The following is a 15,249-nucleotide window of genomic DNA, read 5'->3' on the forward strand; positions in this document are numbered from 1 at the left end:
TGCAACATCACATTCTGGTGATAACATTAAGGACCTTTTCTTTATTTCAATTAATACACACAAAAAAAAACTAAAATTCAAAATGGTGGCAAAAGGTGAATTTCGCGACTGCAATTTATTGTTTTACGACCAACTCCATGTAATATAAAGAATAGAATTTGAGGGTGCTAAAAATTGATAAGTCAGACAGTTAATTGACTGTTTTAACATTGTATTATTCGTATGAAATAGCTTCACAGTTCAATTTTTGCAATTTTTTAATTGAAAAATATATCATTATGTCAGGTATTTGGTTATAAATTATGAAATGATGACAGCTTTAACCCATCACTTGAGAGTGCAAAGCCACAATATTTAAAGTAAAACAATACGGACAATAAAATCTTCCAACTCTGTTACTTTCACCCAACGGCGGATCCAGGGGGGGGGGGGCACGGGGGCACGTGCCCCCCCCAGAACTTAAAGTTCATACTTAAAGGAAATCAAACTATAAGAGTTTTAAAAATATATGAATAATAACAGAAAGAACTTGAGTGAAACTCTTGTCTATTTCTGGCTGAAAATGCGAATTTTGTTGATTGTTGCATCCCTTTCCCATGAAAAGCTCCACCTCACAAATAAATAAACGGCTATTTGTTGGGTACACACGAATTTTTTTTTTTTTTCGATTTAAAAAAAAGTGAATTTTCAAAGTGATTTTGGTGAAAAATTTTGATATGGACATCGAATGACATTGAATGATATAAAAAATAATTGTATATGCAACTCTATTTCATACAGAGTGGTTAAAAAATTTGCACTTTTTTCGTTGTTTTTTTTTTAACATTAGTGTTTTTAAAATAGCGGAACACGTCACAAAATTGCATAAACTATATATTATAGAACTGCTGGATATGTAGAACAAACTTGCATTTCAGAAATTTGCCCAAGTTTGCACCCCGAAAATAAAGACCCCTTGAAAAAAAACTCCTCAAAAGCGACCCTTACTTATAGATTTTTATAAATATTATTTTATTGAGAAAATTTCTCCAGGGATACCTCTAAAAATATGTAAAAAAAATAGTGTTCCAAATTTCAAAAGAATCGGTGCAGTAGTTTTGAAGTTATGAGGAGCACCGGCGTTGAAAACATTAGTTGTGGGGATAACGATTTAAAGTTTTGAACTCTGGACTAAAAGACTAAAACGTTCCTAAGGAAAGTATTAAAATACTCATAACTTGGTCAATTTGGCTCCAAGAGACCTACAATTTCAACACAACATTCTTGAGGTATAAAACAATTTAACCCCTTGTAGCCCCATGTGACATTTCTGTAACAAACCGAAAAAGATTGCATAAAAGCTCTACAAAAATTTTTTTTTTTCTTTTGAAGCTTCTAATATTATAATCTTTAAGTATTGCTTTATCGAAATAGTACTTCAAATTTCTAATAAATAGTTTTTTCTAACCAATAGTTTTTAATTGACAGTTAATGTTGAAAGTTGGTTTTTTTTTTTTGAAAATAAGCAAATTTGTGTAAAAACTACGAAATTCAGAAAAAAAATAGTTTTTGTTAGTAAACCAAACGGGGTTTTATTTTTGGATTTTAGGAAAGTGCCTAAAAATTAATATTAGATAGTTTTTTACTTGAATTTTTGCATTTTTATATAAAAATAAATTATTTAAACTTTTTTTTTACTCCCAAAATATCGAAATAACTAAGTAAATAATGACTTTATTGAATTTTTAAAAAAATACGTGTTTTATTAAAGATAAAGGCCAGTCGATTGACTTATTAATTTTTAAATTTACGACCTTGGGTTACAAAAGGTTAATGCAAATAAAAAAAAACAAAACTGGGTTTCTCGGCAAAAAAGTATGATTCAGTTTTTTTTGTTATTCTTAGGAACTTTAATATTTATTAGAATGAAGTCTTTAGTATTTGACTAAAAACTACTAGGTCATTAACTAATGGTATAATTATGTCCATAATATTGCAAAATTTTATACAAAATCAATTAAAAAACGTAAACATTTTTTTTTTCAAAATTTCATCTTTAAAACTTAATTTCTCAAAAACTATTTGGTGAAACAACTTAAGTCAAAAAATTAAATAAAGAATAGATTACTAACTTTAATATAGCACAGAATTGTACGTGCATTTTCTGGTTTTTTATATTTTTTTTCTTCCGGCTAATCCAGGAGTAAGAGGGTTAGCACTTAAGTGGCTTTTACTGTAACAAGAAAATGAAAATTTTTCCTTCCGAATAACTTTTTGGTCATTTGGTACCTATTTGATATGGGAAATGTGCCTAAATATTTTTGGCCAGGTTTTAGACCACTGTGGGTCGTTAAAATTTTCTGCTTGTTAGTCAGTCGTATGGTACTTCACTTTATTTCTAACTGTTATTGCTGTTTTTTTTTTGCCAATCCGTCCCTTGTGCCCCCCCCCCAGAAAAAAAATCCTGGATCCGCCCCTGCTTTCACCCACAAAGACGAAGTTGAGTTTTTCCCAGCTATCGCGGTGCTTTCAATCTTATTTATTTACTTTCTTTATTTCGAAGCTAAATTTCTCAAAAAATAAAAGAAGAAAATATAAAATGTGTGCAGGACATGATACAGATGAAGGCCAGGATGATGATAGTAGCAGGGATGTGCTCATTGAAGCTTCTCTTTCCAGTAGAACAAACAAGGTTATGTCCTTGCCGTTGGAAATAAAATAACTTTTTTATGATACTCGTATTCCTAGGCTTACTTGGGTTTTAAGGACTAAATCATCGGTTTATCGAATAAAACAAGAACAGGCGTCAAAAGCAGTTGTGTTGCTTTGATTTGATTTATTTATTGAAAGTTTTCACATTTTTTATTTATTTTTTACATTTGAAAGAATGCAAAAATCAATAATTTTATTTGTTGGTGTTATTTTGAATGTATGTTTAATGTTCATACCTCTTACCAATTGTATTTAGATAAAAAATAATTTATGTAAAAATATTACTCCAGGATTTGTATTATTTTTGTCAAATTTTAAAAGAAATTCCTTTCACGTACCTACACAATAAATAATTAGGTACATTACAGCCGAAGGGGAAATACATAACATATTTTACATACGTTTTTGAGAAATTTATTTCCAACAAAAATAAAAGTAATGAAATACATATATAAAAGACAATTTCTTTATGTAAAATATTTCAGAAAATATTCTTTTGTGAACATTTTTGTGTTAGTAGTTGTTAGTAGAATTCATAAGAATTCTTAAAATTCTGTAATAAGTTTTTTATGTACCTAACTAAATATTGCTTTCCAGATAAAAATGTGTTTTTATTTATGTAGGTTTGGGTTGAAGAATTCTTAATTCCATAATCATATTTTTCTTAAAAAAATAAATATGGCATTTTTGAGAAAAAGATTTTAAGAACAATGTTTTTGTATGAAAGTTTGCTGAAATAATTGTGTTTTTATTGTTTTTTTATATTTTCTTCGTAAATGTTTTTATATTTTTACGGGTCAATTAAGATATAGCAACCTCTTACTACAGTAATGTTCTTCGAAATAACAGCTCAAAGAAGAAGAAATGGTCAAGAGATTTGTTTGCCAAAGTTTATTAACAGTTGTACTCAAGCCGTATCTTTTTGTAAAGCTAAAGACTTGTTTTTTATCTTGTTTTTAAATAAAGCTGTTTAATGGACCGGTTTTTGAAAAATTAATTTAAAATTGTATGGCTTTAAAAAAATAGTTTTTTATTATTTTTTTATTTATCGAAAACGGCAATAGACTTTAGGATCCAGTTTTCTGTTTTTGTTTAGAAACAAATAAGAGCATTGAACTTTAAAAACTTTATTAGTACTTAATAACATAAAATTTTGAAAAAAAATTACTTCAATTTTTTTTTTCAATATTTTTTTCAATTTTTTTTTTCGAATTTTGATTTTGAAAATAAAATTTTTCAAAAACTAGTAAATTAAACAGCTTTATTTAAAAACAAGATACAAAAACAAGTCTTTAGCTTTACAATTTAAAAAAAAAAACTTTGGGTTGCCAACCCAAAAACCACATTTCATAGCTTTGGTGTTCATAGCTATGGTCTTTCATAACTTCGGTTTTTCATAACTTCTTGTTTTGCATAACTTCAGTTTTGCATAACTTTGACTCTCATAACTTTGTCGCGCATAGCTCTGGTATTCAAAACTTCATCGGTTTCCATTATCATTGTTGTATGTCCTTATTAAATTTAATAACACAAATTCAAAACAAATAATATTTAAACAATAAGGATTCTAATTACAATGGGATTCAATTTTCCAAATTAGTTTTACTTATACTGTATATACCTTTTTTGCTCTAATTGCACTCGTTTGCTCAATAAATGTCGTAATTTCAATAGAAATAGAACAGGAGTAAAAATATTAAGGTTTAACTGACATTCCCTTGACCAAAATAAATTCATTTAACGATGAAATAATATTTTTATGACTTACTTGCTGCTGTGAAATATTTATTCTTAGAAAATGGGCTTTCAAAAAGTCCTTTATTTATTTTGAGCAATAAGAATTTAATATCTCTAATCTATTTGATGCCAACATAATCATTCAACAAACCTATGTGGAAAATATTTACCGATATCAAATTTGTTGCGGTAATTTAATGAAGTGATAATTGGGCAAATTAACTAATAAAATCCAATAGTTTTATTTTTTCTTAGAACTAGATAGATAAAATTACTGAATTTGTGGGAAATTCGTTGCTTGTTCCCAAGAATACAAATTATTGGTTATAAAATACGGGTTGTAAATAAAGATTTTATATTTATAGAATTTTTATGGTTCTATTTTCATTAAGGATAGATAGAATTATGAGAAACAAATAAAAGCCATGGCATTCGTATTTGATGACAAAAAAGGTCAAAATACAGCAAAAATTAAAAACGTCTTCTAACGGGAACGTAACGTAAGTTATTTAATATTAAAATGAGACTGTCTTTATATGCTTGCATATCAAGGATACAGACAAAAATCCTTATTCACTTATTTAAGAAACTCTTTTCTGTTTTTTATCTTTTTCAAGAAAAATAACTTTCATAAGTCCTTTACTAAATAAAAGAATCCAAATGAACATCCTTAGAAGACCACATCAATTTATCTACCTAAAGCAGATATAGCATCAGAACAAAAGATAGGTACCTTGCATGTTTTATAATAATTTTCAACCAAAACTATGCGAATAAAATCCAACAACCATTTACATAAACAAAAACATATTCCAAGAAAAAATAAAATGCACGACTGGGTCGCACGAACTTGCTCTTAGAGTTCAAGTTGCTCAAATATTTAAGACTTTTTATATAGAAACTTGGGAAATGTAGGTATATATAAAAAAAAAAAAAAAAAACAAAAAACAATAAACAAAAATTAATTTTGCAAAAAAATAAAACAATATCTGAAATCAAATCGCCCCACAAAACAAGTATGCAATTTTATTTGATATATTAAGGTGCATTTTTAAAAAAAAAATTTTTCAAAATCGTTAGAGCCGTTTTTTAAAAAACTAATTTTTTATAAATAATTTTTTGAAAAAAAAAGTTTAAAAATAAAACTGGTATGCCATTTTGAAGAAATAACTAATCAACATCTAAAAACAAAATTTCAAAAAAATTCAATGTCCCGTTTTCGAAAATTTGATTTTTCAAAAAAAAAAATTTCAAAATTTTTTTAAAAATCCAAAAATTATTTTTTTCAAAATTTTATTTTTGGCTTATATTTAAATTATATAAATGCTTTTGTATAAAAAATTTCGTTGAAATACAATACGTAATTTTGCAGAAAATCCGATTTCAAAAAACCGGTCCTATGGCAGGTACCGTTAATAATGATTTTCAAAAAAAAATTTTTTCTTCAAAAGATATATCTTGTTTAAAAACTAACATTTTAATTTTTTTAACAAAATCGTTGGAGTCGTTTTCGTGAAATTAAACTTTTCCGAAATTTTTGTATGACAGGTACCGTTATTTTTGTTCCAAAAAAATTAATTCCAAAAACCCCTCTGGAGAGTCTCCAAAAACTGCTACATAGCAAGTTTGAAGTCAATCGGTCCATCCGTTTAGGCTCTAGTTCTTTATACAGACAGACAGACAGACTGACAGACAGACGGACAGACGGACTTCCGGGACCCACTTTTTTCGCATTGTCTATCATCGTAATGTCATGGAAAAATGTTATCTCAACTTTTTTTTTTTTGTACGAATGCATAACTTGATATACTTGATATATAGTACCTATATCGCAAGTAAAAATATATATAAAAATGTTTTGAATTCCAACCAAATGTTTATTAGACTTTCATCCAAGACAATATATGAACCAAGGAGAAAAAAAGATATACCTACAAACACAAACACAACATTATAGCCAAATGTCCATTTAGAGCAATTTTAATAAATTTTTATCTTCAATGCTTAGAGACACTGGCAAGTGGCAAGTCCTGATTCTTTATTTTTTGTTTCAAAATATTTCACAATTCATTCAACTCTGACAAAAATCGATGTTTAGCTATTTAAAATGGGAATGAACTCCTTTTGATAGAACGTAAAATCTGGTTCAGGTATCATCCAGGTTAGAATCGTGGATAAAAGTTAATGTTCATTTTAACTGAGTCAAGACTTAATGGTTCGAATATCCTTTTAAAGGGTTTTGTCTTCACAGTGATTGACTACAATAAAACCATTTAACTGCAGGTTGGTGGTTACTTAAAAATATTCATGTTGGAACATAATGTTTGACAACTTTTTCTCCTTGGCTCTCCTAGAATTAACAAAAATACGAAAATTTTGGCACAGATTTAGTCTTATGATCTTAAAATGTGGTTATGTTTTCCCTGACGTATGTATATACATATAGGATCATTTATTTTTATGGAAAATCCACAGAATTGTGTTCACACAGTTTGTTAATATGGTGCACAGAATTTTCCACAAAATTGCAAATTTCATGCAAGACATGGTACATGAGATACAATTTTAAAGTAAATCATCTTTTTTAAACTTTTTTTTCTATTTAATTTAAAAGAAGAAGTTTTAATAGATTTTTTATAACTTTCTAAGTGTTTGCAGTGGTTTCAATCTACCACTAAAGCAGCATTGTCAGTGCTTGTTAGCCAAACCCAAACATAATGAAATGAAGACAAAGTCGAGACGTGTTCAAGTTAATTGGGTTTGGCTATAAAAGGATGAAAATGGCCAATTTTGTTGTTTTAAAGATGAAAGATAAGCATGAGCACTATTACTTTTACTTTTTGTATATTCTTTTATATTGGAAGTTTGAATAAAGTTAATTTTGTTGTTTTGTTTGAATTATGGTTTGATAATAATAAATTCAATCTGATTTGTATCATTCGATAAGTTGAGAAATTTTTTAGGAAAAAGTAATATGTTGTAAAATGCTTGGAAAACAAACCTTTTTAATTTTTTTTTTTTTTTTGTTTAATAAAAAAAACTTATAAATTAATATAAAATTTGGTTTAAAGTTACAAAAAAACGTACCTTTAAAAATTTTCAACCTTCAAATAAAGTATGTCAACTTATTTATTGTATAGCAAACAATTTTAAAAGATTTTTTTTGAAAATCCTTAGAGTCGTTTTTTTTTTCAATAGTTTTTTGTTCATATAAGAATTTTCAAAGATTTGGTATACCATTAAAAAGACAATATCGACACATAAAATGAAAGTTTCCATAAAATTCACTCAGCCAAAAAATTAAAAAAAAATCAAAAAATAGATTTTTCAATGAAAATTTTGAACTTTTTTTTTTAAATCAAAAAGTTTTTTTTATTTTTCTTATTTTAAATATTTAAGTTATTAAAATGTTCTTATACAACCACTTTCATTGAAATCGGTCGTTTCGTTCACGAGAAAATCAGAAATCAAGAAAACCGTTCTATGAAAATTACCTACCGTATACATATCGCACCCTCAGTGCAAAAGAGTGAGAACTCAAAAAAGTTCATTTCGAGAAAACGCTTCTGCAAAATACATACTGACTCTAAACTTTCCACTATAACTTTCCATGGGACAGCAATTTCCATAATGTCAAAGCTCTATTACAAGAACCATTATGTTTATTTTGTAGTTTTAATAAATTTATTTTTTAAAATTGTTTAAACTAGGAAAGAGTTTGAATTTTAATATAGTAGGAATTGGATAAAAACAGTCATAATCTTTCGAATTTTTCATTTACGTTAACAACAAGACCTTCAGAAGAAAGGTAATTTAAAAAGCAACATTTCCTTATCATTATCTCAAAAATGTTTTTTGACTTATCGCTCTTTTGCACTGAGGGTGCGATATATACCTAAATAACGGTCTAAAAAATATTTTTTTTTTAATCAAAATCGTTAGAGCGGTTTTGAGAAAATCAACCTTTTCCATTTTGGTCTTATAGCAAGTACTAGTGATGGGAACTATCGAATAAAAACTATCAAACTATCGATAGTTGTAAAATATTCATTCATTCGATAGTTTTAAATCAATCATTCATTCATTCATTTAGTTACTATTTTCATTCGAATAGTTTTTTTTATACGATAGTTTTGTCATGAAAATAGTTTTTTTTTATTTGATAGTATTTTCTTTTGAACATTATTCTTATTCGATAGTTTTTTCATTCGAATAGTTTTTGTATACGATAGTCTTCTCATTCGAATAGATTTTTTCTATAAGATAGTTTTTTCATTCCAATAGTTTTTTTATACGATAGTTTTTTCATTCAAATAATTTTCTTAAACGATAGTTTTTTCATTTGAATAGTTTTTTAATACGATAGTTTTTATTCGATAGTTTTATTCGATAGTTTATATTCGAATCAATAAATTAATGAATGAATGAACTATTCTATAGTTCAAATCATTCAGTTACTAACTATCGATAGTTCAAATCATTCGATAGTTCCCATCACTAGCAAGTAATGTTGATTTTGGTCCTTAAAAAAAAACAAATTTCTATTCTAGGGAATTACCAAAAATATAAATATAACCATTACTAGCAAGTTTAAAGAAAATCGCATTAAAAGTTTTTTTTGGGATTCTGGGATGATGTTTTTTTATGAAAAATGCTGTTGGTCAAACTAGAGTATGAAATTACGTATACGAAATTCTTATCTTCCTGAAGCTGTGAGTAGTCATTGGTTGAGGTAATCCTTTTGAAAATTTTAGTGCCATTAGCATATAATTATAGCGGCCCTAAATGGCTTTCTTGGGGGACACCAGAATTAATGAAAAATTGATTGCTCATTTCTTAAAGTTACAGGTAAGCTTCTATTCTTAATTATTATTATTTATTTATTTATACATATATTTTCACAAGTACTTTTGAATAAACATAAACACAAACAGCCATTAAATGTGTGCCACCAGTAAGATAGATAGATAGATAGATAGATAGATAAATTAATTTTATTTTCATTAAAATGTAGTTATAAAAACAAGATTATGCTGGTTTACAAAATTAGTTGTGACAATAACTTGTTAAAGTTGTCTGTCAAGTCATAGTTTTACTATTAACATTTAGGCTTAGCTTGAATTTTAATTAATTATATTCATTTACAATTAAGTTGCGATAATTAAGAGCATATTTTAAGAATTTATAAAGGTTTGAATAACATTTGCCATTTAATATTTGAAGAAATTCAGTTCGATCAATTGTTTCAGTTCCAAGAAATACTCTCCGGTAGGATTTAAAAATAGGGCAGATGCTGACGAAATGGAAGGTGTTCTCAGTTGCATCAAGATTGCACAACGTGCATAAACCAACAGTGTCACGCTGAAATGCCCTAGCATTCAAATTTAAAAGCCCACATCGTGTTTTTAAGAGCAGACTTATCATTTCTCGTGAGTTCGAGTCCACCAGTAAGAAAGTAAGACATAAAAAAAATTCTTCAATGTAAATGATAAAGTATATTTGAATAAGTGACAAGTTTATGTTTACACAAAATAATACATATTGCCACATGTCTGATCAAATTATATGTTTCTCTTTCAAAATGTCTTGAATAAATTTAATCAGTGAGACCTTGACAGAGTTGAAAAAGAAGCTGCCAAGTTCTTAAACATGTATATCTATACCAAAAGAAAAACACACGTTTTTTTGTAAGGCTATATCCTTACAGAGTTAATTAAATTTGCCGGCAAAACGAAATCGATAAAAATGTCAGGTTTTATAAATATGTATGTAATGTATGTATTCTTCAAGTCTTGATATTCTTTTAAATTCAAAATTCTTTTAACCTAATTATATAAAGTGTATAGGTACTTGAATAACACACATTGTACTTGTTACCTTTGATGTGCTTCGATCATGGATACAAAAGAACCTTGTCAAAATTTTGAACTACGTACGTGTGTTCAACACCAGTTTTTTTTACTGATACACTTGAAGGATATATTTTTTCAAGGTAACTCGATATAAAGATAATATAATGAACGAACATATACAAAAAAGGTTGTGCTGAAGCTTGAAGGCATCAAAGGTCAACCGGCAACTTGAACTTGATTCGTTTTCCATTAATATTACGAGGGTATTGGTATTTTGTTTAACTTTTTTAGTTCATGATTTTTTGTTTTTGTTACACATTTCAATTATAAGGATCGATAAGCATTAAAGTTGTATGAGGTTAAAGATGTTTGGGAACCAATTTACAAGTTGTTATTTTCGACATGATTTACGTTACATAAATTAGGTATATAAATGTGTTTCGATGTTTCGTGCTCATATAAATTCATCTATATTTTTTTTACCTATGCTTTCAATATTCTCATAAGTACGATATTAAAAAGGTAATTTGATGTTATTATGCTCACTATACAGACGTCAAAGAGTTATTTAAAAAAATGTTTCAGACAAATTCTTAGAAAAAGAATTATTCAAGTATGTATACATTGTAATAATTTTAACCCTAATGGCAGTTTTTGTCTGATTTAAATAAAATTGATCTACCTGTGTGATTCATTGAAGTTCACATCCATATCATTTATACACTTACATATTGGTACCAATTTCCAGCAATTTAAAGAGCTTACTAAATTTAATGGCGACATCATAAAATGGGCTTTCTATAGCATTTAAACTTTACTGCCACTTAAAACTTTATTACCAACACCACCTCTTGATCATATCCCTTAAAGGACAATTGAGTCTCATCAAAATATTTTTGTACAGATAGGCACTTGAATGCATAAAAAACATACACACATACAAATAGAAGGTATTTAGGCTGACTTGCAAGGACACTTTATAAACCAAACAGTATAATAGTTAGTTTTACTTTTTATTAAGGTCATTAGGTTCTCCATTTATATTGAGATTAAGAAATTTACTGTAATTATTATGTCTGATCTTTTTTTTAGACTTTTTATTGAACCTTTTATATGACCAAACAATGGTTCTTTTTGAATAAGTCTGGCACACAAGTTAATTTGGGTAAGTTTATTTAAATTAAACTATTTACCAATACTTTGTGGGGACCTTGACCAGTTGATTTTATATGAAAAGGACAGGTAATAAATTTGATATTATAGTGTAGAAACCTTTATAATAGTCATACAATTATTTAGTCTGTTGATTTAAACTATCAATATGGTCTATCATTTTTTAAATCACTTCTTAAGTAATACCTTTTTTTCAAAGAGTGATTATGTTGTTCCGTTTGGTTTAAAGGCTAGTTATAATTAATAAATAATTATTTGCATTTCTTTAAACAAATAATAAAACGTTTGAACTTTTATAAGAGATTTTGAAAATGGATTAGCATTTTTTTATTTTTATTTCAAAGTAGGAACTACAGCTCGGATTTACCAATTTATCAAACTCCCCGTTCTTCATTCTCATGAATAATATTCATGATAAATATAAAATGAAATGAAAATAAAATAAAACTCCTTAATATCCTATGTATGTAGGTATTATTAATAAATAAAAATATTAAGAGCCGATTTTTCAATCTTCTAATAAACAGTCAGTTAACTGTTCGACGAATAAAGTTATTAGGCTCATAAACAATCAGATAAAAACATTGAATTTTTCAATCAAGAATAATTTATTCTACAGAATAACAAAAAAAAATTGTCAAATTCAAAAATATTTAAAATTGAATGTCATTTTTATTCATGATTGTTTTTGTTTTCTTGTGTTCTACTGTATTTTATTCAAAATTCTTTCAAAACAGCTTTGACAACTGACAGAATATTTTTGTTCATATTATTCCTTAAAATAATTTTTATTCGTCTCTGAAAGAAGCAGATAGTTCTATTCTTAGGAATAAGCTATATCTGCCTGTTGAAAAATTGATTTTTTCTCTATCCTTAGGAATAAGTACTAACTGACTGTTTAACTGACTATTGAAAAATCGGCCCTAAATGGAATAAAAAAGGTGTCAAGGTGTATCATTTCTCCAAAATGGAATATTTCAATGTTTTATATAAAAGCCACAAACATGACTAGACTCTATCCTTATCGATTCTATTATAAACCCAATTTAAGGATAGGCAGCATAAAAATATATATTACATGGTTTTAACTATATCACCTACTTCCTATACACAAAATAAGAAAATGAAAAATGATTTCCAAAATTTACTGGCGTGTGATATATGCTGACGCTGGGATTTATGGTTTATTTCAGCTTTTTAAGTGTCAGATTTCTTCCGGGTTAATGTAATATTTAAATCTATTCATGAAGATTGTAAACCTTTCATTGTTATAAAAATAGGGAACTTTTGAGAAGAAAATACACAAAAAAAAATAGGGAACTGTGTACCCTTCTCAATCAAAAAAGTCAACAAACATGCCTTATATCTTTTAAGATCTGAATTTAAACCCATTGAGATAATATATGAATATTATCTTCCCCAAATTGACAAATAAAAACAATCTAAACTGAAAGAAACTTATACCAAATAGACTAAGGCCCAATTTTTCAATAGTCAGTTAAACAGTCAGTTAGTACTTATTCCTAAGGATAGAGAAAAAATCAATTTATCAACAGGCAGATATAGCTTATTCCTAAGAATAAATCTATCTGCTTCTTTCAGAGACGAATAAAATTATTATAAGGAATAATCTCAATAAAAATATTGTGTCAGTTGTCAAAGCTGTTTTGAAAGAATTTTGAAAAAAATACAGTGGAAAACAAGAAAACAAAAACAATCGTATATAAAAATGACGTTTAATTTTAAATATTTTTGAATTTGACAATTTTTTTTTGTTATTCTGTAGAATAAATTATTCTTGATTGAAAAATTCAATGTTTTTATCTGATTGTTTATGAGCCTAATAACTTTATTCGTCGAACAGTTAACTGACTGTTTATTAGAAGATTGAAAAATTGGCTCTAAAAAAACTAAAACTAAAAATAGAAAAAAAAAAAAAAACTGTGAAACGGGTGGGAGCTATAAAATTGGCCACTATCCTGAAAGAAAAACTGTAAAAAATGATCCACATACGCCACAGTGAACCCAAAGCAGTTAATATGAAAAGTTATTCCTTTGTATAGCTGTATTGATTAAAATTTGTTCATTTTGCGGGTGGTTTTGGTACATACCTCGTCTAAATTATTCCCATTGATATTAAATCCACGCGTTTTTGATTATTTAAAAAAAAAATGAAACACTCATGATTTGTTTTTAAAGAATTGTATGTAATAATTTACCACAAAAACCTTAAGAAAGGCTTAAGAGTTTTAAATTGGTGTTAATTGAAATATAGAGTAACAATGGTGAACAATGTGTTATTGATTTTTTTTAATAGTAAAGAAAGTTAAATTATGAAAGTTATATTTTAAAAAACTTCCATTCCACCGCTATTAAAAAAATTATTTTTCAAAAAAAATGAATAGGTACTTTTAGTATTCATTTTTTTTTTCCATAATTGATGTTTTAGGGACTTTAAACACACACTTTGTGGCGGATTCAAAAATAATTAAGTTAACTTAAAAAATTTGGCAATGCTTATTTGCTTGCCAACTGTTCTCTCAATGTCTCTTAACTGTGTCTGCTAATCTAATGTGTGGCTTATATTACATAACACACATATACATTATGTACATTACACACATGAGACGTTCAGAATGGGTCAAGTCCATTTGAAATTTGTGCATTGTTTTGAACTTTGAGAATCTTTTTCTCAGGAACTTAAAGAACTTTTGAAATAAATGTTTCACAGATCAATAGCTCTATACCTCCTCCAGAGTTTCTTTCTCTCGTACTATTTGATACATATAAAACGAGACCCTATACATTTTTAGGACCTTAAAACATCCAACCTGTAGAGAAGTGCACTTGACCTATTATTATTCTGAACGCCTCATATAAGAATCGTTTCTCCAAAATTTTCGGTTAAGGACTATTTACATTGAATTTATAAGAAGACACATTAAAATGGCAAGTATAATCAAATGTTAATTATGTGCTGAAAATGACTAATTTTTAAGGGGCATAATGTTTTTGTTTTTTTTTTTTTCAAAACTTTAACTACGAAATAGCTACTTCAAAAGTGCTTGTTTTCAAACAAAAAGTATATTATTATGTTCTGATATCTTGTTCTGCCTCTGCACAAATTTTCATCTCAAAATAAAAAACTTAGTTTGGTGGATGTTTTTGCCATTATGACTTGAATAGAAAAGAAAAAACACTATTCTTTTTTTAACATTTAAACGTTTTCATCTCGGGTAAGCCCCTTAACACGAGAAAAGACTTAGATCTTTGTAAAACCAACATCAAACTTCAGCCAGCTATATTGTATATTTATAGCTTTCCATGTCAACACGTTCTAAACTTTGAGAACACAACCCTTTGGTGTTTTTCGTGTAAATTACAAAAAAAAAATAGACTCACTTTCACATTTCCACATTCTTTACTTCTTATATCAGTAAGGAAGAAAGACCTATTGAGGTTAATATTGACCTAGTCACTATTCTCACTTACCGTTCACGTACAGACGTACACACTGCAATCCATTTCATTCATATAAGGTGCAAACTTCTCCCGTATCATAGAAATATTTTCCTATAACCCCGGCACGTATAGAGTATACGATGTAGATGTACATTAGGGTGGGTCAACCAAAACTAGTTTTCTTTTGACCCGTCAAAAGAAAACTATTGAAATCAGTGGGCATTGATTTGGATACGCATATCTTCTTAACGGTTAAAGCAATCAATGCCAAGGAGTTTTTTGTAAAATATTTAAGCCCCTACAAGAATACGTCTTGCTAACTTGATAATAATGA

The sequence above is a fragment of the Episyrphus balteatus genome, chromosome 3, assembly GCF_945859705.1.
Source record: "Episyrphus balteatus chromosome 3, idEpiBalt1.1, whole genome shotgun sequence".
In the NCBI taxonomy this organism is placed as follows: domain Eukaryota; kingdom Metazoa; phylum Arthropoda; class Insecta; order Diptera; family Syrphidae; genus Episyrphus; species Episyrphus balteatus.